We start from the raw sequence: 26,055 nt of genomic DNA on the forward strand, positions 1-26,055 counted from the left end.
ATATTTAATGTATGACGCATCTTGTCGCAAGGACTTACAGATACGTCAGTATTTCTAACGTATCTGTAAGCGCAAAAGTGACGCATTGCTGGAGTGTGTCACAAAAGTGACGCAACTCCAGCAATGCGTCCTTTCACATGGGGCAAGCCCCATGTGAAAGGGCCTGCGTCAGTCTTACCCCTGCTGTGAGGCAGGCGCAAGATTTTGACGCAACGGCGTCCTAAAAGTGGCGCAGTGAAATCTCATAGATTTCACTGCATCACTTCTACGACCCTTCCTTGCGTCAATAAGCCCCCCTTGCCTACATTCTACCTGGAGCAGGTATAATGTGGCGCTGGGGTTTACAAAGTGACGTATCTACCTGGATGCGTCACTTTGTAAATATGGCGCAACAAGGTGCATTTTTTACCCCACGGGTGCGTCACAAAAAGTGACGCACCAGCAGGGTAAAAGTGATGCACAGCCTCATAAATGAGGCCCCTAGTGTCTTGGAGGATACCGTAGTGAGGAGTGCTGTTGTTCCTGTTCCTTAGTCACCGTCCCGACCTACTGGAAAAAAAAATCCTTTGTTGGCGAGCGCAGCCTGCGTCTCATGGGAAGGAGACAAACTCACCTGCATTACGTTATCGATCTGCATTTTCGGCCGTTGGTCCTACGTTGGTGAGCCTGCGTCTGCGGCTTATGCGGAGGACGTTTTTTTCATTTGCTATTGTTCCCGGATGGTCCTCCGTAGGAGAGCCTGCGTCTGGCGGCTCATGCGGAGGACGGTTGTTTAATTGTGCCTCAAGATTACTCTTAGGTGGGAGCTCTGACCCACATTAGTATATTGAGCGGCAATTTGGACGTTGTTACGCTTTGTGTCCTCCGTTGGCGAGCGTGTAGTTGCAATTCATGCGGAGGACGTTTTTGGGATTTTGAATTTACCTTCGCTCGGCATTGTCGGCCGTGTCCTGTCCTCTGCTGGTGAGCGGTGGTTACGCTCGTGCAGAGGACGATTGGCCAAGGGCTGAACACACCCGTAATAGACTTTTGGAAGGCTCTCATTTACTCGGTGTGCATTGTTAGACGCCTAAGTCAAGTTTTTGAGCCTGAGAGTTAGAAGTCAATTTCTCCGGGGATCCTGCTGAGACCAATCCTGGTCCTAACGATAAAACAGCAGAGGCTGAGGCTGAGGCTGAGGTTGAGTTATTTATCAGTCGAAAGATGTGTTTTATGCAGAAACATCATAACTGAAACTGAAATCATCAGCGATCTGCAGGTCAAGATTTCCAATCAATGCAAGGCCGCCTTATCTTTCTGAAGTGTTTTCACAGAGCACCATGAAAAACGTTCAGTCGTGGAAAGTAAAACCGCTTCCCTCCTGTGCAAGACACGCTCAGAGACCGCTGGACGTTGGAAACCACAGCCTTTGAGGTGCTATTATTATTCATTAACTGCAGAAACGCCGAGCCCTTTCAGGACGCCATCCACACTTCAGGGGAGGCCTGCTCCTGCCTCCACGCCTCGCCAGACCCGCTCCGCGGGTCCCGCTTTGCGGTTTTGAGCGGACTTCAGGCCAGACAAGGGGGGCTTTCTTTATTGCACTGACCGGCAGGGCTGCGAGCGATTGCGGAGGACTCCGAGGACCAGGAGTCCCCTCGCGCCCTTACTCCAGCTGGGCTGCTCTCCCTGCCGGCCCCGCCCCCCCAGTGGCCAATTGAATTGATCAGCTATATAGAGGAAGCACTGGTCCTGCTGCGCGGGAGCGCGCGGGAGGGCGCCGGGAGAAGCCCGGGACAAGGGCGGGACCGTCTGTGGCCGTCAGGGGCCGAAAGAGGCTGGGCTGGGCCACCCCTCTTTCTTCTCCTGATACTACGTAACTCCTGTCGATTGAGGACTTGAATACGGAGATGCCCTCACCGGCCCCTTGTGAAACCCCTTCAAGGGTGGGGGGAACCAACTCAGGCACGCTGGACAATTATTTCAAATCCGCCAAAGGAGATGGGGGCAAAGAAAACTCCTTGGAGAGGCGTAGGGCGGAGCGTCGCCGCTCTATTGAATCCATGAAGAGCAGGCCCCTTACTGACATAATCCCGTATCCCACTTCCCAAGAGGATGGTACCGCCATTGATAGGCAAAATTTACCAACACCAGAGGACTTTCCTCTATTATTAAGGGAGACCCCGAACATCCCTGGTATCCTGCCTGAAAAAATTATAGAGATCACCCCATCCACATCATCCCATATGGCAGTGGATTTGGTTACCCAAACCCCCCCAGTGAATAAAAATAAGAAAAGCAAGCCAAAGCACAGTGTTGTGGTGGAGTTGCATGGGCCTCCGCCCTGCAAACGTAGAAGAAAGACAAGGGGGGGCAGGGGAAATCTAAACTATCCCATTTAGATTTTGGTAAAAAACTCAAAACTGTACCCTCCCTTGGCAGGGACAACGATATGGCGCCTATTGATATCCCCCTCAAGGATACCAGTTCTAACACGGCCACTACCATTAGTGATCCAGTGGCTAACACGTCTAACACAGTACCTTCTCCTACATCCCTGGGGAGTATTGAATTCTTACTTCGCTCACTTTTTCAGCCCATCAGTGAAAGCCTGAAAAAAGTTGAGATCAGGCTTACCATCCTAGAGGCATCTCTTACTACCCTGAACACCTTAGTTAGTAAGCAATCCAAATGTGCGGGGTCCGATCCTCTCACAGGCAATCCTCTGAAAACTGGAGTCTCGCAGGGTACTACCAAAGCCCCTCCCCAGGGTATACCCACTGCCCTCCCCTTGCAGCCACTTATGGCCATTCAAGTTTCGGCCCCACGTAACAACCCAATTAATAGGCCTCTTGAACCATTAGATATTGTCCCTCATAGCTCTCAGACAGGGACCAATTCTGGCCTCCCCCAAGTTGATAACACTTCCTCTTCCCCTCCGGCCCGACCCGCCCCAAGATCTCGGAGACCGGACCTGCCGCCAGAAGCCAATAGGCTCACGGTGGTGTTAGCAGGTGCCCCTCAATTACAAAGAGGAGAAAATGAAGATTTCCAATCCCTGAAGAAAAAAGTCATCAAATGGCTGAATTGGAACCGACCCCTGCCACCACGATTCAATAATGAGATTATCATGGTCAGAAGGGTCCCCTGGCTAGGGAAGACGAGAAAATCAATAATAGGGGATTGTATTTTGGTAACCTTTAAAGACCCGGGCACTGTTCTGCACATCTGCGAAGGGGTAAATCGCTCGCTGGATTCCACTATCCAAACCCTACCAGTATCCTTTTTCTTTCCCCCAATTCGCATGCATTACGATCAACAGCATGAAGAGTGGACAAGGGTGGAACGTAGACACAGGCATACAGATCATGCCCGACGCCCAAATTTCCAATTACCTGACACACCCTACTTTCACTTCAATCGCTTCAATTGCCTGAATGGTTTGGAAGGGGTTGACTGACTGCCAACTAACAACCCTGTGACTCTGGCGATTGGCTCTCCAACACTCCCTGATCCATCCGCCCCCACTGATGGCAATGTTCTTGAACAATTGACTGGCCCAGTACCTGAAACCGTCTCTGTTCATCTCTCCGGCACGATATCCGGCACCCCAGGACTTTTGAGATTAATATGGTGGAATGTTGCTGGATTGGCCAACAAATTGACCGATCCCGACTGGGTGAACTACATTGAGACTGGAGACGTTTGCATGTTCCAGGAAACCTGGGTAAGAGAAGACCATGGGCATCAAGGTTTCCAGTCATTTTTCATCCCAGCAAGGTGGGAGGTTAAAGGACGCCCGTCAGGCGGGCTCACAACCTGGGTTGCTTCTCATCTAGGCTGTGAGGCTACACGGTTACCAGTCAGCTCTGACGACATTCTTGCGGTCTCACTATCCTGGCCAAATCAAGCTAAACTTGTTCTAATCAATATCTATTCCAGGCCTGTGGGAATTGCCAAGGAATCACTGACCATAGCTGAACTTACAAACTATTTAACTGAGCTACCAAGGGACTCATTCTATCTGGTGGGAGGGAATTTTAACTCTCACTTTGAGCCATTACCAGGTCTTCTAGAGGGATTCCCATTGGAAGAAGAGGCTAGATGGGCGGTGCCCGCGGTTGAAGCTCCCCCCCCGAGGGCATGGACCCCACTCGCATTACAAGTCACAGCCCTTACCCTAAAGTTCGGATTTAGAGCCTGTAATGGGCGAATGAGATCTGACATACCCAGCAGAACCACCTATAATAGAGTGGGAAGAGAGTCTCGCTTGGATTATGTCTTGGCCTAAGTAGAGAAGTGGTCAACCATCCGGGACTGTAGGGTAATGGAAAGGGCAGACAGTGACCATAATGCACTAGAGCTCGATCTAGTCCTTCCTGACCTTCAGACTCCAACGATCGCTCTGGAGGGGAGCAAACCTGCGCTTCTCCTGGAAAACAGCAGGAGAAGAATCAGGTGGGAGCATTTGGCTGCAAGTGAGAAGAAACTTCCCATGCTTTACGAGGGAATAATTCCAATATTGGCAATTGTGGGGAGTTTGGAGGCCGAGGTGAATAACAAAGATGCCCAGGTTGAACTAGGTAAGGCTCATGAGGACCTCATAAAAGCAGCAGCCCCTAACCTCTTTAGTAATACACGGAAACCAAGTAGGGGGCAGCAATGCAAGTCCTCATGGTACAACCAAGCATGCAGAAGGGCAAAAGGGGAACTTGTCAGATCCATCAAGGAGGGTTTAGGGGGGGATATTCTAAGAGAAAGTAGACGGGCTTATAAGAAACTTGTTGCCCATGCCAAAGCTGAATGGGAGGAAAATAAGTGGGAAGAACTCACTAAGGCCCTAGCAACGAAAGACCAGCGGCTGTTCTGGAGGATAGTGAGTGGGGGGTCGGGAAATCTCCAATCGGCAATCGAGCCAAACATCGCTCCAGAGGTATGGCAGGAACATTTCCAGTCCCTATACAGCTCTGAACCAGGAAAATCTATCTCTGACACCGGGGCTGGTTGGCCAGATTATGAAGGGGATTTAATAACACTGGGCGAGGTTACGGCTGCTATAGCCAGACTTTCCTCGGGAAAGACGCCGGGACTGGATGGCCTACCCGGAGACCTGTTTAAACAGGAACCTATTGTTTGGGCCCCCTATCATGCCGTTCTTTTTAATGGAGTGCTCAGCGGCATGGAAATTCCTAGTACTTGGCTGGGGGCGGAGGTGGTGCCCATCTTTAAAAAGGGCTCGCCTCTCCTCCCAGTCAATTACAGACCCATCAGTTTAATCGATGTTGCGCAGAAACTGTTCGGCAGGGTTCTGCTGAATCGGCTTCAGGACTGGGCAGAGGAGGTGGGTGTCCTCAGCCCCTACCAGGCAGGATTTAGGAAGGGGGTTTCCACAGTGGACCAGGTTTTTAGACTAAACATCATCTACTGGAGGACAGCAATACTCGAGGGCGGCAGTCTCTACACCATCTTTGTGGACCTACGGGCCGCCTTCGATTTGGTCCCCAGGGGGAAACTTTGGAGCGTCCTGGCAGAGATGGGCGTTCCCCCGGACATCCTATTAATCCTGCAGAGGCTACACCACAACAATTATGCCCGAGTGAGGTGTGGAAGGTCCGGGGAACTTACTGAAAGATTCCCCGTTGACCGGGGGGTAAGGCAGGGTTGTGTGCTGGCACCGACCCTGTTTTGCCTCTTCGTCAACGGGGTAATCGCCCACCTGAATGCCACTGACTATACCGACGCCCCCAAATTAAATGGCAACAGGGTGCCTGCAATAATGTTTGCAGATGACACCCTGCTGCTATCTAAAACCCCTATGGGGATACAGAGGATCCTCGATTCATTTGTGACCTTCTGCACTGACAGGGGGTTGGAAATTAATGCAACCAAAACAAAGTTCATGGTTTTGAATCCGAGCCAAAAACTGCGGCCGAACCCGATATTAGGAGCAGCACGGCTCGAGAGAGTCTCCACCTTTGAATATCTTGGTGTGACTCTTAACGAAACCATGTCCTGGGGATCCCACCAGAGTAGGGCAAACCTCAAATTGACACAAACTACCGGGGGTATTGCCCGGATGATGAATGGTTCTTCATACCGTCCGCTGGGGTCACTAATCCAGATATATAAGGTCCAGGCCAGGGGAGCGACAATGTATGGGGCTGAACTTTGGGGACATACATCATGCCGCGGTCTGTCACTAACAGAGAATAATTTTATCAGGCAGATAGCCGCACTGCCGCCCAGCACCCCGCTCCTTCCCCTAAGGCTTGATTTAGGTCTACGACCAATAGCCGAAGAAATAGGTCTGAGACCCATAGCCTTTTGGCGTAGGCTGTGGAGCAGTAACAATCTTGCAGCCTATAGGGCGGAGTTGCTGGAATTATTGACCCACCCAAAAGCGCTTCGGATCCCGTGGATAAAACACATCCAAAACACTTGCATGGAACTAGGGCTTTCCGACTTATGGACTGATCCTGCCAGCGCCGCATCAAATATCTCCAAAAGATCTCTGGCTAATGCATACTTTGAACAAAAACGAGCAAGCGCCATAGACAGTCAGGCTGAAGGGGCACTATCCTCGGTATTTGTACAAAGTAAGGACCTATATAGGTTTGAGGGGGTTCTGGATGCCATTTCCCCAGTGCTGGCCAGAAAGCTCTTCCTCCAATGGAGATACGGTATGCTGCCATTTCGATCTTTTACTAGTTCCTGGTCATCACCCCCTTCCACCAAGCAGTGTCCGGCCTGTGATGCCACGGAGGAAACTGACTTACATGTGGCCTTTTTCTGCCCAGCCTATACGGTCGCAAGGAAATATTGGCTGTTGCCACTGATAAGAAATATGGGCTGCAGGGAATACGCCCCAATGTACAGGATTTTAAAATCTGATGTCTCAGGCCCAACTGTGTTTGCTCTGGCTAAATTTCTTACTAATGTCTGGCACACTCGTAATCGCATTTTAAAGACCCAGGTTTCCCCCTAATTTTAAGACTCATAGCTTTTAATGTATTTTAGTATACTCATTCCAATGTTTTATATTGTAAATGCACTGATTTATTATGTTGTATATGTGTATTGTTTATCTTTTATGGCCAAATGGCCGAAATAAAGATTGGAAAATGAAATGAATGAAAAAAATAAATGAATGGAACTGTTTATTCTAGTTTTTTTTGGGGTGACGTAACCCTGTATGTTTTCCCACGAACTACCAGAACGGTGGTTCTTCTTGACTTTTCATTTCACTGGCATTTCATGTATACTATTCTACCCAAATACAACTGGAATGTATGAGGTGCAACCTGGAGGGGTTTAAAGCATTAGGAATCCACAGCAGGGTATGTTTCAGCATTTATATTACCTTGGTACCTATGACAATTTGGCATGTGAATAGGGTTCATTCTATCGCATTATTCTTTCCTTTACTACAGTTGGATATAGTCTATGACATCGCTACCAGAATACACCATATTGCTGGAAGAGAATTATCTTCTTTTATTTGCTGTTCTTTATTACTTTACAGGTATAGCATAGAATAAAGATTAGTGCTTTTATTCATGGTATACAGTGAAGCATTAGTTACATGATTTCTGGTTTGTCGTTTCAGATCTTCCTCCCTGCTGTTCCTTTCCTTACCTTCCCTCGCTTGATCCTTCCTCTGACCTATGCTATAACAGCAATCTAGGCGTGGTTAGATCAAGAGGTGGACCCCTCTGAGCATCATCCTGATCCTGAGGACCGCAAAGCCAACATGTACACATCGTGGGTAGTTTTAATCAGCCCCGTTTTCTGAGGGAACTTGATCCTCCTCAACCGTTTAAAGTCTTTGATCCCTGTTGTCAGGATCGCAAGAGTAGATGGTGCCCCATTCAATTCCTAAGGTCACTTGGTTGGCAGGACAGATTGGTAAGGCCTCTCTGTCTCTCGCCTTCAGTATTTAAATGTAGATATGTTAGTCTTTTTAACCTGGAAGAGTGGTCCACTTGGCTTGTGGGGGCCCTCTCTCTTGTCTAGTTGGATCAGGTCGGATTCACCAAGTGGATTGTTCCTGGTGAAAGTCTGGAAGTTGATAAGCTCCATAAATATTGTAGGTCCTACTTCAGAAAGGGAATTCGTAACTGTTTTGGAGAAAAAAAAAGATCTTTTTCGATTTATGGCAATTGCAGCATCCTGTCGTCTGTCCGCTCATCAAGACGGCGTTTTTCACCGCGATTTAAAAACGGGTGAAGGTATCATCATCAGGTCGCTGTATCAGGTACACCCCAAAGTAGTGATCAAGCAGGAGGCAGGGTGTAGACACGGCCCACGGCACATAGTATGTCCTAATACTATTAGAATCATAATAATTTCTCTAACAGATATACGTATCGAAAGGTCCGACCTAAAAGAAGTGCAGGGAAAATTAGAACCGGAGTGGTTAAAATCAATTGGCGTAAATAACAAGAACCCCCTGCTAGACAACTGGATTTGTTATACAGGGAAAATAGACAATGTAATAACAGCAAACAAGTAGATAATGAAGCCAGGGAGAAACAACATGTAGGAAGCACAGCAACCAATTAAAAAGTACAAAATTGAATTTATTTATAAATGTACATATTTAAGGTAAAAACATTTTAAACTCAAAAAACATAAACATAAGAACAAATTAAGAAACCAATTAATTCAATACAAATGGATTATCTTTCTAACAAGTTACACAAAAATTCATAAAACAGTGGCAGAAATAATCATCGACGCGCGTTTCGGCGTTTTAACGAGAACGCCTTCCTCAGGAGCCACATTAAAATCTGAAAAACATATGTAAAATGAATTAAAAACACACAGGGGAGTATTATCACTCCTATCGTCAATATACCAATATATATACCTGAAACTATACCTAAGGCTGTGCTTACCAAAAAATTCTTCCCTACTTGTGCAGTTGATAAATATAACTGCACAAGGAACAACCTAAATAATTTATATTTGAGCAGTGTCATATTGATTGGGCAGTGCAAGACATGGATTAAGGACCCCCATTAAAATAAGTTCACACAAGGAACTACCAATACTCATTATCAATGATCAAAAACTGTGGGCATTCTTATTTATTTGTAAACATACCTGACCAAGGGGAACATAGGTGAAACTGTTCACTCCGTATTCCTTAGATAAGTGTCACAGTTGGAATAGAAATATATTTCTTGTTGTCAAGTAGGTGCAGTCACTTTTTACTCCAATAAAGTTTTAATCTGTGATAATCAAAACATTCCTATTCAGGATATATCAAAAAAATATACATATCCTATTTATTCAGTGCTTGGATATGTTGGGCCTGTTTTGCTTACCTAAATTAATTGATGCATACAAGATATTCGCTGATTCAGGCACATGATTCCGCAGTTAATTAGTATCAGCGGGCCGTAGAGATTTTAGTGCTGGGAGGGAAGATCGATGAAAGCATTTAGTTGTCTTTACATAAAAATAATGGAGCCCCAAGCTAGTCTAAATTCTATTGGCCTCTAAGTTACATGAATCTTACCGATTGTTGAATCAATATGTGTGATTGCACCTGGGTTAAATGACGAAGTCTTCTGGCAATATTTAGTGCTGTTGATAAAAAGACCGACCAGGATTCGTCAATATGTAGTGGGAAGGTTAACTTTATTGACACATTTGCACTGTTTAACGTAAGAAAAACTTACCGATTAAATGCAAAAGAATTGTTGCATATATGTACCACGAAACGCTGAGGACGGGATATCTCTGAGCGTCTACTTTATAGCTTTCAGTACTGTAGGTAAGAAATGAAGCAAAGCAAAGAACCCTACCGTTATTACTAGATCTCGTATACGAACGCGCTGCAGCAAGACAAGTTCCAAAGGAAAGCCTGCATGCGTTGGATACTATTTTCAAAGTATCGGTAACCGATGCTTAATTATAAAGTAAGTTTGAGAAGGTTCATGCACTTGTTTCCAATTACTTTCGCTTGCCGTAGGAAGTCGGATGAGGTTATTTAGTTTTTCTATTTTTTTATATAAAAAAAGAGGGAAGCCCGATACACATTCGATATTTCGGAGTTGCAGCAACAAGTTAAAAGAACGGCAAGGAAAACTAGGGGGGTATTATGTAATAGAAAACAAAACAAAGCTTGCGTCCGCGCTCCAGGTAGCGTAAACAGTAATAATGTATCCGGCAATGATAGCGCTTACCATTTCTTTCACAAGCTTGTTATTTCTAGTAGGAACACGGGAGCCGCAAATGTGATAGCTGCTTGTCTCCCCTTTACAAGTCTTCAGACTATGGGTAGAGAGCAGCGACGGCTCGTGGAGGGAGTTACGGTGGGGCAGGAGGGCGGGGAGGGGGAGGGGCAGGGCGGAGGTTGCTAAAAACCGGCATATGGATAATTGCAGGTAAGTAAACAATTTAATTAATAAAACGAATTTCGTAGCTCGCACTGCATTGCATTTTGCGATGCAAGGCGCACTACGAAATTCGTTTTATTAATTAAATTGTTTACTTACCTGCAATTATCCATATGCCGGTTTTTAGCAACCTCCACCCTGCCCCTCCCCCTCCCCACCCTCCTGCCCCACCGTAACTCCCTCCACGAGCCGTCGCTGGTAGAGAGTAATAACGAAAATAAAGTTTACTCTGTGGCATAAGACTGGGGGGAGAGAATAGTCACGTTTTTACTAAACCGGATATCAGGGGAAAGGGTTCTCTTATCTGCTTACCGGGATTAGCTGTGAATAAGCGATGACATCCACCTGCGGGCGCCACCTTCAGCATGTGTGCTAGCGTCCCGCAGCCGTTGGAGAGGCTAATTAACCTGACTTAAGATTCCGCCTCTATTTGAATGGTTTTCTATTGATGACGTGTGGAGGTATATAGTTAAAGGGAAACAATCTCTATTTTCCGCTATGCACGGGGAAACGTGTATTAAAGGGCCAGAACAGAAATTCACAAGATACATTTGGTATTGGGAAATCGAACATGCCGCACAAAAGGTTGAGGGTGAAGGAAGAAAAACCGAGGGATAATAATGTCCATTACATGCCAGGATTTATTTTAATAGTAGTAGGGTGTATGTAACTTTGACAGTCGTTGCAAGTCTTTGAAACGGCTGAGGCAAAACGGCAGATACTACAAGATGATTATTATTTATTTTATAATGCCGTTAAAATATTTTTTGGGATACACCGAACGATAAGGACAGATACCGACCGGTGAGATATTAAGGCCAGAATATGTTTAAATTTGCGAAAGGCAAGTAAAAGGTAGGTCAATCGGTAAAATAGACATGATGTAAACAATTTGCTTTGACATATGGATCAATCCTTCTAGTCATTGGTGGATGTTATGACTGACTTAGGAACTATGCCACATAAGGGAAAACCCATGTGATTCTACATAAGGAAAAAATCCATATGCATCTATGAGATGCTGCGGTGATTTGTAAGAGATTCCTAGTTATTGGCAGATGGCGTTCTCCCAGGGTATCTCATTGTTGAGGCCCCTTTTATGTGTATCCAGAACAAAAATCCAAAAAACTTCGTGTTTTTTTCGGATAGCACATCCTCCTTTATTGTCTGGGGTTTTGATCTTCTCCAGGATTCGCCAGTGTATATCTTCTGGAGTATGTTGCAGATCAAGAAAGTGCTTCACTAAGGGCGCATTCAATTTCTGAGTTTTAATAGCTGATCTATGCTCGGTGAGACGTGTCTGTACTGACCTGCACGTCTCACCAACATAGCCCATGCCACATGGACAACTCATTCGACCATGAATGAGCGTATAAGGCAAATCATCAACGCCAATTGGCACATTCTGAACTGTAACCCGTCCTCCACGTCGACCCTTACCAAACCACTATTTGCTCACAGGAGAAATAGGAACTTGAAAGATAAAATAGTCCATTCAAAATTCAATTCTAGATTGCCCAATGGTAATCAGACTCAGAGATCTCTGTTATCGAATATACCAGTACGAGGCACAGTTCCCTGCTCCTCCTGCAAATCATGTAAAAACATCATGGTCGGTGAGACATTCACCCATAATGGTTCGACCTTCAAAGCCACTGAGCTCTGGAACTGTAAAACCACCAATGTGGTCTACTTCATCAGTTGTCCATGTGGCATGGGCTATGTTGGTGAGACGTGCAGGTCAGTACAGACATGTCTCACCGAGCATAGATCAGCTATTAAAACTCAGAAATTGAATGCGCCCTTAGTGAAGCACTTTCTTGATCTGCAACATACTCCAGAAGATATACACTGGCGAATCCTGGAGAAGATCAAAACCCCAGACAATAAAGGAGGATGTGCTATCCGAAAAAAACGCGAAGTTTTTTGGAATTTTGTTCTGGATACACATAAAAGGGGCCTCAACAATGAGATACCCTGGGAGAACGCCATCTGCCAATAAATAGGAATCTCTTACAAATCACCGCAGCATCTCATAGATGCATATGGATTTTTTCCTTATGTAGAATCACATGGGTTTTCCCTTATGTGGCATAGTTCCTAAGTCAGTCATAACATCCACCAATGACTAGAAGGATTGATCCATATGTCAAAGCAAATTGTTTACATCATGTCTATTTTACCGATTGACCTACCTTTTACTTGCCTTTCGCAAATTTAAACATATTCTGGCCTTAATATCTCACCGGTCGGTATCTGTCCTTATCGTTCGGTGTATCCCAAAAAATATTTTAACGGCATTATAAAATAAATAATAATCATCTTGTAGTATCTGCCGTTTTGCCTCAGCCGTTTCAAAGACTTGCAACGACTGTCAAAGTTACATACACCCTACTACTATTAAAATAAATCCTGGCATGTAATGGACATTATTATCCCTCGGTTTTTCTTCCTTCACCCTCAACCTTTTGTGCGGCATGTTCGATTTCCCAATACCAAATGTATCTTGTGAATTTCTGTTCTGGCCCTTTAATACACGTTTCCCCGTGCGTAGCGGAAAATAGAGATTCTTTCCCTTTAACTATATACCTCCACACGTCATCAATAGAAAACCATTCAAATAGAGGCGGAATCTTAAGTCAGGTTAATTAGCCTCTCCAACGGCTGCGGGACGCTAGCACACATGCTGAAGGTGGCGCCCACAGGTTGATGTCATCGCTTGTTCACAGCTAATCCCGGTAAGCAGATAAGAGAACCCTTTCCCCTGATATCCGGTTTAGTAAAAACGTGACTATTCTCTCCCCCCAGTCTTATGCCACAGAGTAAACTTTATTTTCGTTATTACTCTCTACCCATAGTCTGAAGACTTGTAAAGGGGAGACAAGCAGCTATCACATTTGCGGCTCCCGTGTTCCTACTAGAAATAACAAGCTTGTGAAAGAAATGGTAAGCGCTATCATTGCCGGATACATTATTACTGTTTACGCTACCTGGAGCGCGGACGCAAGCTTTGTTTTGTTTTCTATTACATAATACCCCCCTAGTTTTCCTTGCCGTTCTTTTAACTTGTTGCTGCAACTCCGAAATATCGAATGTGTATCGGGCTTCCCTCTTTTTTTATATAAAAAAATAGAAAAACAAAATAACCTCATCCGACTTCCTACGGCAAGCGAAAGTAATTGGAAACAAGTGCATGAACCTTCTCAAACTTACTTTATAATTAAGCATCGGTTACCGATACTTTGAAAATAGTATCCAACGCATGCAGGCTTTCCTTTGGAACTTGTCTTGCTGCAGCGCGTTCGTATACGAGATCTAGTAATAACGGTAGGGTTCTTTGCTTTGCTTCATTTCTTACCTACAGTACTGAAAGCTATAAAGTAGACGCTCAGAGATATCCCGTCCTCAGCGTTTCGTGGTACATATATGCAACAATTCTTTTGCATTTAATCGGTAAGTTTTTCTTACGTTAAACAGTGCAAATGTGTCAATAAAGTTAACCTTCCCACTTCATATTGACGAATCCAGGTCGGTCTTTTTATCAACAGCACTAAATATTGCCAGAAGACTTCGTCATTTAACCCAGGTGCAATCACACATATTGATTCAACAATCGGTAAGATTCATATAACTTAGAGGCCAATAGAATTTAGACTAGCTTGGGGCTCCATTATTTTTATGTAAAGACAACTAAATGCTTTCATCGATCTTCCCTCCCAGCACTAAAATCTCTACGGCCCGCTGATACTAATTAACTGCGGAATCATGTGTCTGAATCAGCGAATATCTTGTATGCATCAATTAATTTAGGTAAGCAAAACAGGCCCAACATATCCAAGCACTGAATAAATAGGATATGTATATTTTTTTGATATATCCTGAATAGGAATGTTTTGATTATCACAGATTAAAACTTTATTGGAGTAAAAAGTGACTGCACCTACTTGACAACAAGAAATATATTTCTATTCCAACTGTGACACTTATCTAAGGAATACGGAGTGAACAGTTTCACCTATGTTCCCCTTGGTCAGGTATGTTTACAAATAAATAAGAATGCCCACAGTTTTTGAACATTGATAATGAGTATTGGTAGTTCCTTGTGTGAACTTATTTTAATGGGGGTCCGTAATCCATGTCTTGCACTGCCCAATCAATATGACACTGCTCAAATATAAATTATTTAGGTTTTTCCTTGTGCAGTTATATTTATCAACTGCACAAGTAGGGAAGAATTGTTTGGTAAGCACAGCCTTAGGTATAGTTTCAGGTATATATATTGGTATATTGACGATAGGAGTGATAATACTCCCCTGTGTGTTTTTAATTCATTTTACATATGTTTTTCAGATTTTAATGTGGCTCCTGAGGAAGGCGTTCTCGTTAAAACGCCGAAACGCGCGTCGATGATTATTTCTGCCACTGTTTTATGAATTTTTGTGTAACTGTGTTAGAAATATAATCCATTTGTATTGAATTAATTGGTTTCTTAATTTGTTCTTATGTTTATGTTTTTTGAGTTTAAAATGTTTTTACCTTAAATATGTACATTTATAAATAAATTTCAATTTTGTACTTTTTAATTGGTTGCTGTGCTTCCTACATGTTGTTTCTCCCTGGCTTCATTATCTACTTGTTTGCTGTTATTACATTGTGGTTAAAATCAATACCACATAAGAGTGACCACGGGCCCCTAACACGTTTGAAGGTGTGCCTAATATGTCTGCTTATCCTAGGGATGATAAGAGCCCTGCGGCAACTGTGGCACGCAAAGTTAAGATCGATGCTGCCACTCATGCACATTATATGTTTGCTCTCCCCCACAGGGCAATGATACGGCTAGAGATAACCAGGTTTTAACTTGAACATCCGAGAAAAGAATAGTTCAAGGATTGGAAACCCATAAAGAGCATTCCTACTCTCCAAGGGTAAGAGATAAAGATTGGGATGGTGTTTGATACAGGATCATGAGCTTTATAATGTGGGAGGCCACAGTCTAAGGGCAATTAGAGTTTGGTTCCTTAATATGGGAGACAATTATTTTGAAAGTAAACACACCTAGCACTATGACAGTATACAGTAAAAAGGAGTAGTGCATGTGTGCTGATGTTTCGATAGAGGATAGGGTAGAGATTAAACCAAGGCTACATGGCTATTTTGTAGGTCCAACTTAAGAACATAATGTGCCTAGCAATCCAACATAGAATTATGCAATGTATGGTATTGTATCACATGCTATGTACCATTCTAATTGTATGTACATTTATTGTAGGTTGATCTAATCGACCCTCTTGACATGACAGAGCATTACAAAGTCTTGATAAAGGTGGTTTTAAACTCTTGAATCCATCGAAACGCGTCAACGCTTCGTCTTAGTACAATTCAAGACTCCGGTATTTGTGTTGACACACAGATCTGATTGTGGCATAACATATGGTGCAAATATAAGGAGACTGAATGTATATTTTGTATTGAACAAATCAAATGTTTTACATTTTTCTGTCTGTTATTTCAATTGTGCAGGTCATAATTGACTGTGTTTTAATTTATGATGATTGTATTGAAAGTTAGGGTATTAGTATTCGCTGAAAAAAAAACTGTGATTTAATTATTTTAAATTTTATATGCATAATAAATACCATACAAACTGAATTTTTTGCTTTTTTAATATGATTGTACTTTGTATATTGCTACTGTTACTGATCTAGAACTTTGAATTTGTTGTCAAGGGGATATTGTTATTTTTGGTTGTTGAACCTCATTTCCCTTGATAGTCTTAAGGGTACCTCTCTTTTCCCATACACAAACAGAAGATCAGCCAACTGATCTTTGGAGTCTGCTGCTTTGTCCTGGGTACAAGAGGAAGTAGCTATAGTCCATCAGGGCTCCTCTTAGGTTGTGACCTAAGAGGAGCCCTGATGGACAGTAGATCAGGTCCACGTCTGATTCCACAGGCCCACAGTGTTCTACGGAGGATATCTTGGGGTGTCACATTTATGGTTGGCATTAGCTAGTCATTGGGGGTGATTCTTGGGTAGGGTAAAAGTAGCCAGGCACTTGCCTACCTACCTTTTTCAGCAGTTCTGTTTGTCTTACTGGCTAAACGTTTCAGTCACATTGAGCTTTGATAGATGAGGGTGTGTAGGGGAGTATTCTATAGATATGCCTAGTATACACCCACATCTAACACTCAAATCTAGTTTTAGGTGGACCCTGGACCCACAACTTAAAAAGTAGACTGGTGTCTGGTAAGACAAAGCAGATAGAAGATACACAATAATTGTGATCTGATCCTGTTCGATCTCTTTCAAGAGCACAAAATGTTTGCATGTGCCTCAGTATATATTTTTTTTATCATTTTAGGACCCACAAAATAACAGTAGCACTATAATCATTGCCAGTGGAACTATGCCACGGGGGAGGACCAAATATGTAGCAGGATTGACTAAATTATGTAGGAAAATATGCGGTTGTATTACTTTATTATTTCGTAATTTTACACATGCTAACGCTGCCTGGAAAATTGTTTCTTATCATTAGTACCCTGTTTAAAACACAATTACAGCAATAAGCAGCTGAAAGGTGACCAGTAACCTTTGTGAAAGGCCTTGCCATGGCATGCAGTATGTCACTGTGTTTTAATTTGTTTAAGGTGGGTTTATGTTAAAATCGCAAATTATGCAGCAGATGATGGAATAAGTGGCATACCCATAATTATGCATACAACGCTGTGTCTGAAGAATCACACAATTCCAGTGGCCCTGACTATAATCCATTACTGTCTATTCAGGTCACAAAATTAGATAATTTGTTGGGAGAGGATACTTGCACAGTCACCAGGGCCCCAAAATGGGGTGTTGGTTCTTTAAGTCCCTTATAATTATGTTATTGAGTTCTGCCATCTGAGAGCTCCTCAGGAGATTGAGAGTAGGCAAGACAGCACATGTTGAAAGTGCTGCCATGGAATTGTTGACATCACTTTTTTTTTTAGGTGTCGGCTATGCGCTGTCTCAGAGAGACATGTTGTGATTACTCTGTGAACTTCAGCCCACCCATTTGTTCCCTCCATCGTCTGTCTCAAATTCTTCTGTCACCATTTGTCCCTGGCATGCATAGTCATGCCTTTTTCTGTGTTTAACCTCTTAAGTGCTGCGTCGGTGCGTTGGCCGACGGCAGCACTACCTCCCCAGTGCTGCGCACGACCATTGGACGTCCATTCAGCACTAGTTCCAATGGACAGCGCAGCACTGGGGAGGGATGTTTTCGCGCATCTAAGGTGTTAATTAAACAACAGGGGGTGGTGATGGACAGAGTTTCTGAATTAAGCAGAATACTCTCACCCAGTCAAGAGATCAGGGCTTAATCCAACACCGTTTTTTAGCTCACTGCACCATCCCAGCTCAGAACCTGGCTATATGCAAATTAGTCTGTCCCTGGCCCAGTGTATCATGGGAACAGGGCAAACCAAACTACCAAGCCAATTCTTTCACTGGGAAGGAAACAAGCTACCGGGGACCAGTTTCTGGCATTTCAGCCGTCTTCCGCCCGGCTTGCTTGAATCCTGATGGTGCAATGAGCAAGGGACTCACGTCTGAGTATACCCTTCCACGCTTATGGTGGACAAAGTAATTAAACAACAGGGGGTGGTGATGGACAGAGTTTCTGAATTAAGCAGAATACTCTCACCCAGTCAAGAGATCAGGGCTTAATCCAACACCGTTTTTTAGTTCACTGCACCATCCCAGCTCAGAACCTGGCTATATGCAAATTAGTCTGTCCACCCCCTGTTGTTTAATTTTTCTGTGTTTAGCCATACCCCCCCAGAGCATGGCCCAAGTGCATGTAAACATCCACTGCTCCCATTTCTACAACCATTTTAGGACCTACTCTTTTCTTTTGCTTTTCAGCACTATCCAAAGTGCTTGGGCCTTAAACAGCTCTGTCTCCTCCCACCCGCTCTCATGCCCTGTTCACAGATCACCCTATCACTGCTTTTCCCTTGTTGATGCTTTCAGTTTCCCCCACCTCCTCCTTTCCGTCTCTTCTTGCTCCCTCGCACCTTGCTGTGCTTGCCCTGTCCGCAAATCACCACCTACCTGACCCCATCACTACTTCAAACCCTCATTGTAGTCTGTTTCGTTCTAGTGAGTGGTGGTGTTCTGCCTTTTAGTGTCTTGTTACAATGTAGGTGACGTACTGATTGGAGTATGTGTGTACGGCTGTTATTACTTGGCAAACGTGTAGTCTGTTTATTTTGGCACATGTGGACTAGGTGTGTGTGTTTACACCATATGTGGTCGTTCAGCAAAGGTGTTTATAGCTGGAAAATCAGACCTCAAGTGATTCTGGTATGTGTTATCACAAGCATGGGTGTCCCAGATTTCTTTTCAAGAGGTATACTTTTTAATTCAGCCATCTTCGGCGCTGCGCTGACGTCGTGGCACATATTCACATCTCGATACATAGCTGCCAAGTTTTGAGATTGCTTATGTGTAACATTTCACATTTGTCATGATTTTCATGTGTGACATTTCAATGACTTTGAGTCATAGAGAAGGTGCCCAATTTTACCTATTTAAGTAATGTTTTTAACAACAAATTGAGTTGGGATAAACTAATTATGACAAGGGCCCAACAGACCAGTAGAATAACAGAGGGGCTATTTCATTTTGTCTGTAAATTGGGACATAAACCGGTTACAGAAATGATAATTTTATATAAATCCAAATGTTTATCTGCAGCTACTTTTGGGGCCGGAGTATGGGGTTATCATAAGAGTTATCAGATTCAGGTTTTAGAGAACACATTTAAAAAAAGGCTTTTAATGATTCTGAGTAGTACTTCTGCTAGAGCGCGCAGTTTCCCCCGGGTCACCCGAGTTACCAATTCTTTTACACGCACTGGGCCCTTGGCGATGAAAAAACCTTTTACTATCACACTAATTTTGTTTGGGTGAACTGGGTGAGGATTTCTCCTCCTGCACGCTGCTAAGAGTAATCAAGTTTGGATTTACCTCTGCTTACCATATACCTGACTTACCACAGGCACAATTCTTCGACGGACCTGGAGCTATTAGGGAAAATAGTAGACAGGCCTAACATCAAATATACTTTATAATCGGCAAAATACTTTCCACAATCCTGTAAAATGACCACAGACACCTGATGAAGTTTGAAACTTTATATAAAGAATTCAAAAAGAAGATGCCAAGATAATAAGCGATACACAGAATAATATATCAAACATTAAAATCAACACCAATAGGTAACTTTGCATCAAAAATAAGACCATTAGGATATATGGGAAACTAAAGGTAGAAGTTTTTAGAACAAAACTAGTCACTGCAATTTTTATACTAGGACATAGGAATGGGATGAGACCTAGAACATGTACTTAACCTAAGTTTAAGCTACTCTTGCTAAGTTCACTGCAATCCACTAAAGGAAAGGGAAAAACGGGACTATGCTATGGTTTTATAAAATCAATGAATTTCTAAAGGAGAGGGGGAGAGAAGGAACCAACTAAAATTCAAACACATATAATTGCAATGGCAATAGAGCAATAACACAGGTAAGAATGCTTTAACGAATCAGACAAGAGAGAGAGAGAGAGAGACACGCAAACCCACAATCAATAATTACCTAGTTCAGATTGAAGACCAACCCTGGCCACGGGTCAGTTGGGAAGACGGGGACAGGGACCCTCAGAAAAGGAATGCCAGAATGCGAGCAGGTACAGCTCACGGACAGTAAGGACAGGATACCCCTCAGGTTCAGGTCAAAGACTGGGCCTCCCAGGGAACGACCAACACCCACAGCTTCGGACAGCAACGCCTGCGTTACCCCCTTCTGCAAGTAATCCGCCAGAAAACCCCGATTGGATTTTCTAATTCCCCAGCAAAGTGCTTCGCCCGCACTTAGGATTTTCCACCCCTTAGGGGATTTGTGGAAAGTATGGACAAAGTGCTCCGCAGCACTTTCAGAATGAGCACCTATTGAGATCGTAGGGTCAGTGACAGGTCTGCTACTCGGACAAGTCGGACAATTTTCCTAAGCTAAACTAGGGCAATTATACGGTTTTGGGGACCCTTAGACCACCCACTAATGTTGCAAGTGACAGTTTCCCACATTGTGATTGGTCAGGAGAGGTGGTGCGGTCATTACCACCTCCTAGAATTCAACGTTCCCATCATAATTATTCAATTTTGCACACCCGCCCCCCTGGTTCACGTTCCCAGGCATAGGAATACAGAAGACAATGCAAGAGTCCAGCATATAGCAACAGTGTATGACAATTCAAGGTGTAATCTGCATCTTCGGGATGGGTTCCCAGGCGCATCGGGCTCCAGGAGCCAGCTGGCTAGTTTTAGCTTCTGCGCAGTTAGGACTCTCCCTGGTCAGCTGACAGGGTTCAGAGGAGCCTCAGCATGGCGTCGCTCATGTTTGCCCCAGCCCACAAAGACGCGGTACATGAAAAGTAAGCGAAAACAAATTAAAATCATACATAAAAATGATCGCACTGTATACCATGATAAAATCTAACCAACCCTTACTTTATAATGACTATAGCATTATGGATTAGTGCGAAAGGACAGATAGGCTAAAGCAGCAGTAGCAAGCAGAGAGCGTGGTGAGAGACAAGCGGCCATATTTTGCATCAGTGCGCATGAGCACAGAATCCCTCCAGAATGCGAGTGCGTCACATCACATGGGTATGACCGACGCATGCGCAGACTGAATTTCAGCGAAGCAGCCATTTTAAGTGCAAGCTTCGTTTTAGTACGGAAAAACAAACAAGCAAGCATCCTGGGGACACCCGCGTGTTGGGAAAACACTTTATAAATGACGAATAATAAGGTTAATATTATTATGCAGTTTAGACAAGGGTTTTGCATACGAGCAAGGCGCTTTACGGGCAAATCCTTGCTCCATTAATCCCCTCTTTGATGATATTTACTATCATCACTACATGAAGGAAACAGATGCCAACTTTTCTCATTCATTCACATCGTCCATTTCAATTTCAATAAACTTATTGTTTAGTTTTCTTTCAGCTTCTCTATGAGAGTGGTGATTTTTCGCTTTTTTGTAAATTGCACTCTTTAACTCTTCTAGTTCCAGGTCATCAATGTTTCTTTTCACCCCCCTCTGATTTACTGTATATTTCTTTTTGCACTTTTGGCATTTGCAGCAGATAAAAATGATCAATACAATCACACCTATTATAACTATTGGCATCAGTATTTTCCACAAAATATTCCTACCTAAGTTAGTAAACCAATTACCTATAAAGGAGAGACCTCCAGTCAGTCTCGTCCAGGCACTGTCAACCTCCAATGGTTTGAGTTCCCTTTCCAAATTAGTTATGTTCTTCACATATTGTTTTAATTCGATACTTTTATCAGGAATGTAGGTGCAACAATGTTGCGCTTTCAGCATTCTACAGACTCCGCCCTCTTTTGCTAATAGGGTGTCAAGGGCAAGACGGTTTTGTAAAACCATTGATCTGATCGCAACCATTTCAGTATTGACCAGCAGGAAACCAGCAGCAGTGTCCGTTGATAACCGGTCCACTACTGTAGACAGTTTGCAGATTCTATGGGTGTTCAGAACTACCCCCATTCCAGGTATCAGTGCACTAAAAATATCACCTACAATTTCACCTACACTTTCGCGTCTACTACGCACTAAGCCATTAGTTTCTTCATCGCTTCCAGCTGCATTATTCACATGGTATATTTTCGGGAAAACAATGCCAAAGTAGCAGCTTCCATACCAGTGATCCGGCAATTTGAAATAAGCCTTGTTCCCACATATATAATATATTCCGGGAAACACAGGTTCTGACCCATTTTTGAAACCCCAACCCCCAATTACCTTGTAATTATGTTCACACTCGCTGGAACCGATGAATACATTGTTATAGTACTCTGTCTTTTCCCTATGGATACAAAGTTTCCCCTTTCTTTCAAAATCCAGCAACAAGGCAGGACTGGCTTCGCCCTCCGAGGTGTTATCCATGTGCTCAGCCCACCTAGGGATTCTATTCTTCTCGTCATTTGCCTTTTTCTGAAACTTTTCTCTCCTTCTGTCTGCCATCTTTATAAACATCTTTTCCTGCTCTTGCAGTGAACAGGTCAGATTGTCTTCTCTTGCTTGATCTAAATCTATGTTACCTATAGTCAGGAAATATTCTCCCATATAGCGGGTCACGTCACTTGTAGTATGTACACGGTTCAAGTGTCCTCTAACAGGAAGTTCAGAAAATACTACGTCATCATTTGAATAATAGTACTGCAAGGTGCTCCTATAGAACAAGCTAGCTAATATACTACAGGAGATTCCATAGGTCAAAGGTAGATGATGGTATGTCACGCCTTCAGCCACTGAGGTTGGTAGCTTCATGCAGACATAACAGTCCTCTATTTCCATAGCTTCTACATAATGCACTAACAAGTTAGCAAAAACATTTAGATGCGTCCTGTTTCTCATTTTGTGGAAATGTAGTCCATCCTCATCTGGTGCTTCTAAATTAGGTCGGGTTTGTGTCAGTCCTACTCTTTTGTCATGTCTTACTAGGCTTCGTGGTGTTTCTGCAGTCTGTACAACCCCTACGTCTACTGCTTCGGGTTCAGTAGGGGACAAGTTAGGATTTTTACTTATCATAAAAGGTAGAAAAACTGTTAGTCCTATCCACATTACTATTAGCATAGCTACACTACACAAGCATATCTTACAACAGGTTTTGAGACACCCACACCGGGATCTCCCAGAGACACTCGGATCAGACATATTTAGCTTACAGGTGGCTTTTGCTACCCCTCTTCGTTTCTTTGCACCAAAGGCTCACTTCGGGGCTCTCTCAAGGAGGGTCTTCGTCCGAACTCCGATCAGCAATGGACTCGTTGTCACTGTTGCCACTGTGGTGTGGCTCGTCAATTTCCTCCAACACAAAGTACGTCCACTCAGGGCTCCGATACAGTCGGTTCTGTTTCTTTATTCTGTCGCTCTTTCTTAGCGATTTGCCTTGGGCTGCATTCCTTTCACTTTGAGCCCTTTTTCGGTCTTTATCGTTTTCTTCGACTGTCTTTAGTCTGAGCCTTAGTCTCTTGACGTATCGGGGTGCACTTCTTCCTCCGTGCCTCCCAGTGGTTGAGGATACTTCGCCTTCCTCGTGCACTCTTTTCACTTTTTGCGGTGGCACCTCTGTTTCCCTGCCTGTCTGACTAGTTCCAGGTCTTTCGTCTATTTTTTCTGCCTGGTCCCTATTCTGACCCTGCTCAGATTCAAAACGCACTTTCTTCTTATTTCTGGTTACTGTTGTTTCCGTTGTCTGAGCACTTTGATCTAGTTCTATCTGTTCCTGTTCATGCTCTTCGATCTCTTCGCTTTCTTCTGCATGAACGTCAGCTCTAATTTCTAACTGTCCCTTTCTCGGCTCCGGAGTTTCAGGAGGAGTCTCGAGTTCTTGATCTGACCCTACTTGGCCTATGTCCTGATCAGGTGTGTTGTGGCTTTCGTTGACCTGACCTTCTCCTTCTATCTCTGACTCACCTGGACTATCCCACTCACTGTCTAAGTAGGAATATTTCCTGGTTCGTATTGGATCATGAACTGGTTCGTCGGCGGGATACCATTCAACGTCTCGACTTGTGCTCGGCAGTTCGATGTCAGCTAGCTCCGGACTCTCTTCCTCGGAAGCCTCTTCAGCTGTGCTGCCTTCAGCTCCAGTCGCGTTTTCTCCAGATACCCGCTTTGTGTGGCTGGCGTGGATCCACTTCGGTACACCAGCACACTTCACAGCAGTGGTAGTGACGAGGATCACTTGTCGTGGCTTTCCCCACCTTGGCTTCAGGCAACTGCTCCGGGTGTGTTTCTTTAACACCACCCAGTCTCCTGGTTGCAGATTGTGTGCTGGATTCTTTGGCCACTCGTCTTCTGTCTCTCCAATCTGCTGAGAGAGAGAACGCACTTGGTCACCCAGCTGCTTGCAGTATTCTAGCACCATATCATCAGAAATGCTTAGCAGTTTGTTTCCGGGTACCCATGCCTGGCGCATCACTCTTCCCATCAACACTTCATGGGGACTTAGGCCAGTCTTTCGGTTCGGGATACTTCTCAAACTCATCAGCACCAGGGGTAAAGCCTCTATCCAGTTCATTTTTGTGGAATCACACATTTTTCCCAATCTGGACTTCAGGGTGCCATTTATTTGTTCCACTACCCCAGAAGCCTCTGGACGGTAGGCGCAGTGCAATCTTTGCTTCATTTTGAATGCTTTGCAGAGTTCCAATAGGACATCGTTGGCAAAATGCCCACCTTGGTCCGTTTCGATCGTCTCTGGGATCCCATACCTAGGTATCAACTCCCTGAGCAATAATTTGGCTGTGGTGACAGCGTCATTTTTCTTAGCTGGATATGCTTCCACCCACCTGGAGAATAGACAAACTATGACCAAGATATATCTATATCCTTTGCATCTGGGCATGGTTATGAAGTCTGCCTGCATTCTAACGAAGGGACCTACAGCCTTTCCAATAGTACTCTGCTCCACTACAGTCTTCTTTCCTGCATTGAATTGCTGACACACTAGGCACCTCTGGCAAAACCTTTCCGCCTGGTTCCTGAACTTTGAATTACAGAACACCTGTTCAAACACCCGACACATCGCGTCTCTTCCCATATGTGTTGGCTCATGTATCATTCTGACCATGGGGTCGATCAAACTATCAGGCAGTACAGGCACCCCAGTCGGATTTACCACCACACCATCTTCTCTCAATTCGCATCCATTTGCGGCCCACCTGCCCTTCTCTTGCCTGTCTGTGGCTTGTTGTATCCCCTTTAGTTCTTCCCACGTTGACACATTCTCAAACAACATAAGTTGGCAGCTGGTTCCATCCCACAGTGCAATTTGTAGGGACATATGGTGTCGAGCACAAAACTGTGCAATTTGGTCAGCGTACCTATTACCGGCAGTCACATCATCATTTCCAGATCTGTGAGCCGCACACTTGACCACAGCCAATTCTTTGGGCAATTGGATAGCTTCCAGTAAGTCATGCACCACCTTCCCATTTCTGATAGGTGTGCCTGAGGAAGTCATGAATTCTCTTTGTAGCCATAATTGGCCGAAGTCATGAACAACCCCGAAACAGTACTGACTGTCTGTGTAAACAGTAATTCTTTTGTTTTTTCCCCTCTTACATGCTCGAGTTAACGCGATGAGCTCTGCCACTTGTGCAGATTTCACCTCGCGCATGTAAGATGCTTCGATGGTTCCTGTCAGTGTAACCACAGCATAGGCAGCACTTAGACTTCCACTCTCATGTCTCAAACACGAGCCATCCACGAACATTGTTTTATCTCCATCAAGTAGCGCTATTTCACGGATGTCTGGACGGGGTTTTGTGCTATATTCAGTCAGATCGATGCAATTATGTTCCCCGCCCTCATCAGATTCTACATCCAGAGGGATAGGTAATAGTGTCGCAGGGTTTAGGACATTGCACCTGGAAATAGTTACATTTTCAGCACCTATCAAAATTCTCTCATACTTAGTCAGCCGACTAGGTGTGAGGTACTGGGTCTTAGTTCTAGTCAGTAGGATGACAACAGAATGAGGAACATAGACAGTGACGGGATGTCCCATGACAATGTTCTCACTCTGT

The sequence above is a fragment of the Lissotriton vulgaris genome, chromosome 1_1 (assembly GCF_964263255.1).
Source record: "Lissotriton vulgaris chromosome 1_1, aLisVul1.2, whole genome shotgun sequence".
NCBI classification, from domain to species: domain Eukaryota; kingdom Metazoa; phylum Chordata; class Amphibia; order Caudata; family Salamandridae; genus Lissotriton; species Lissotriton vulgaris.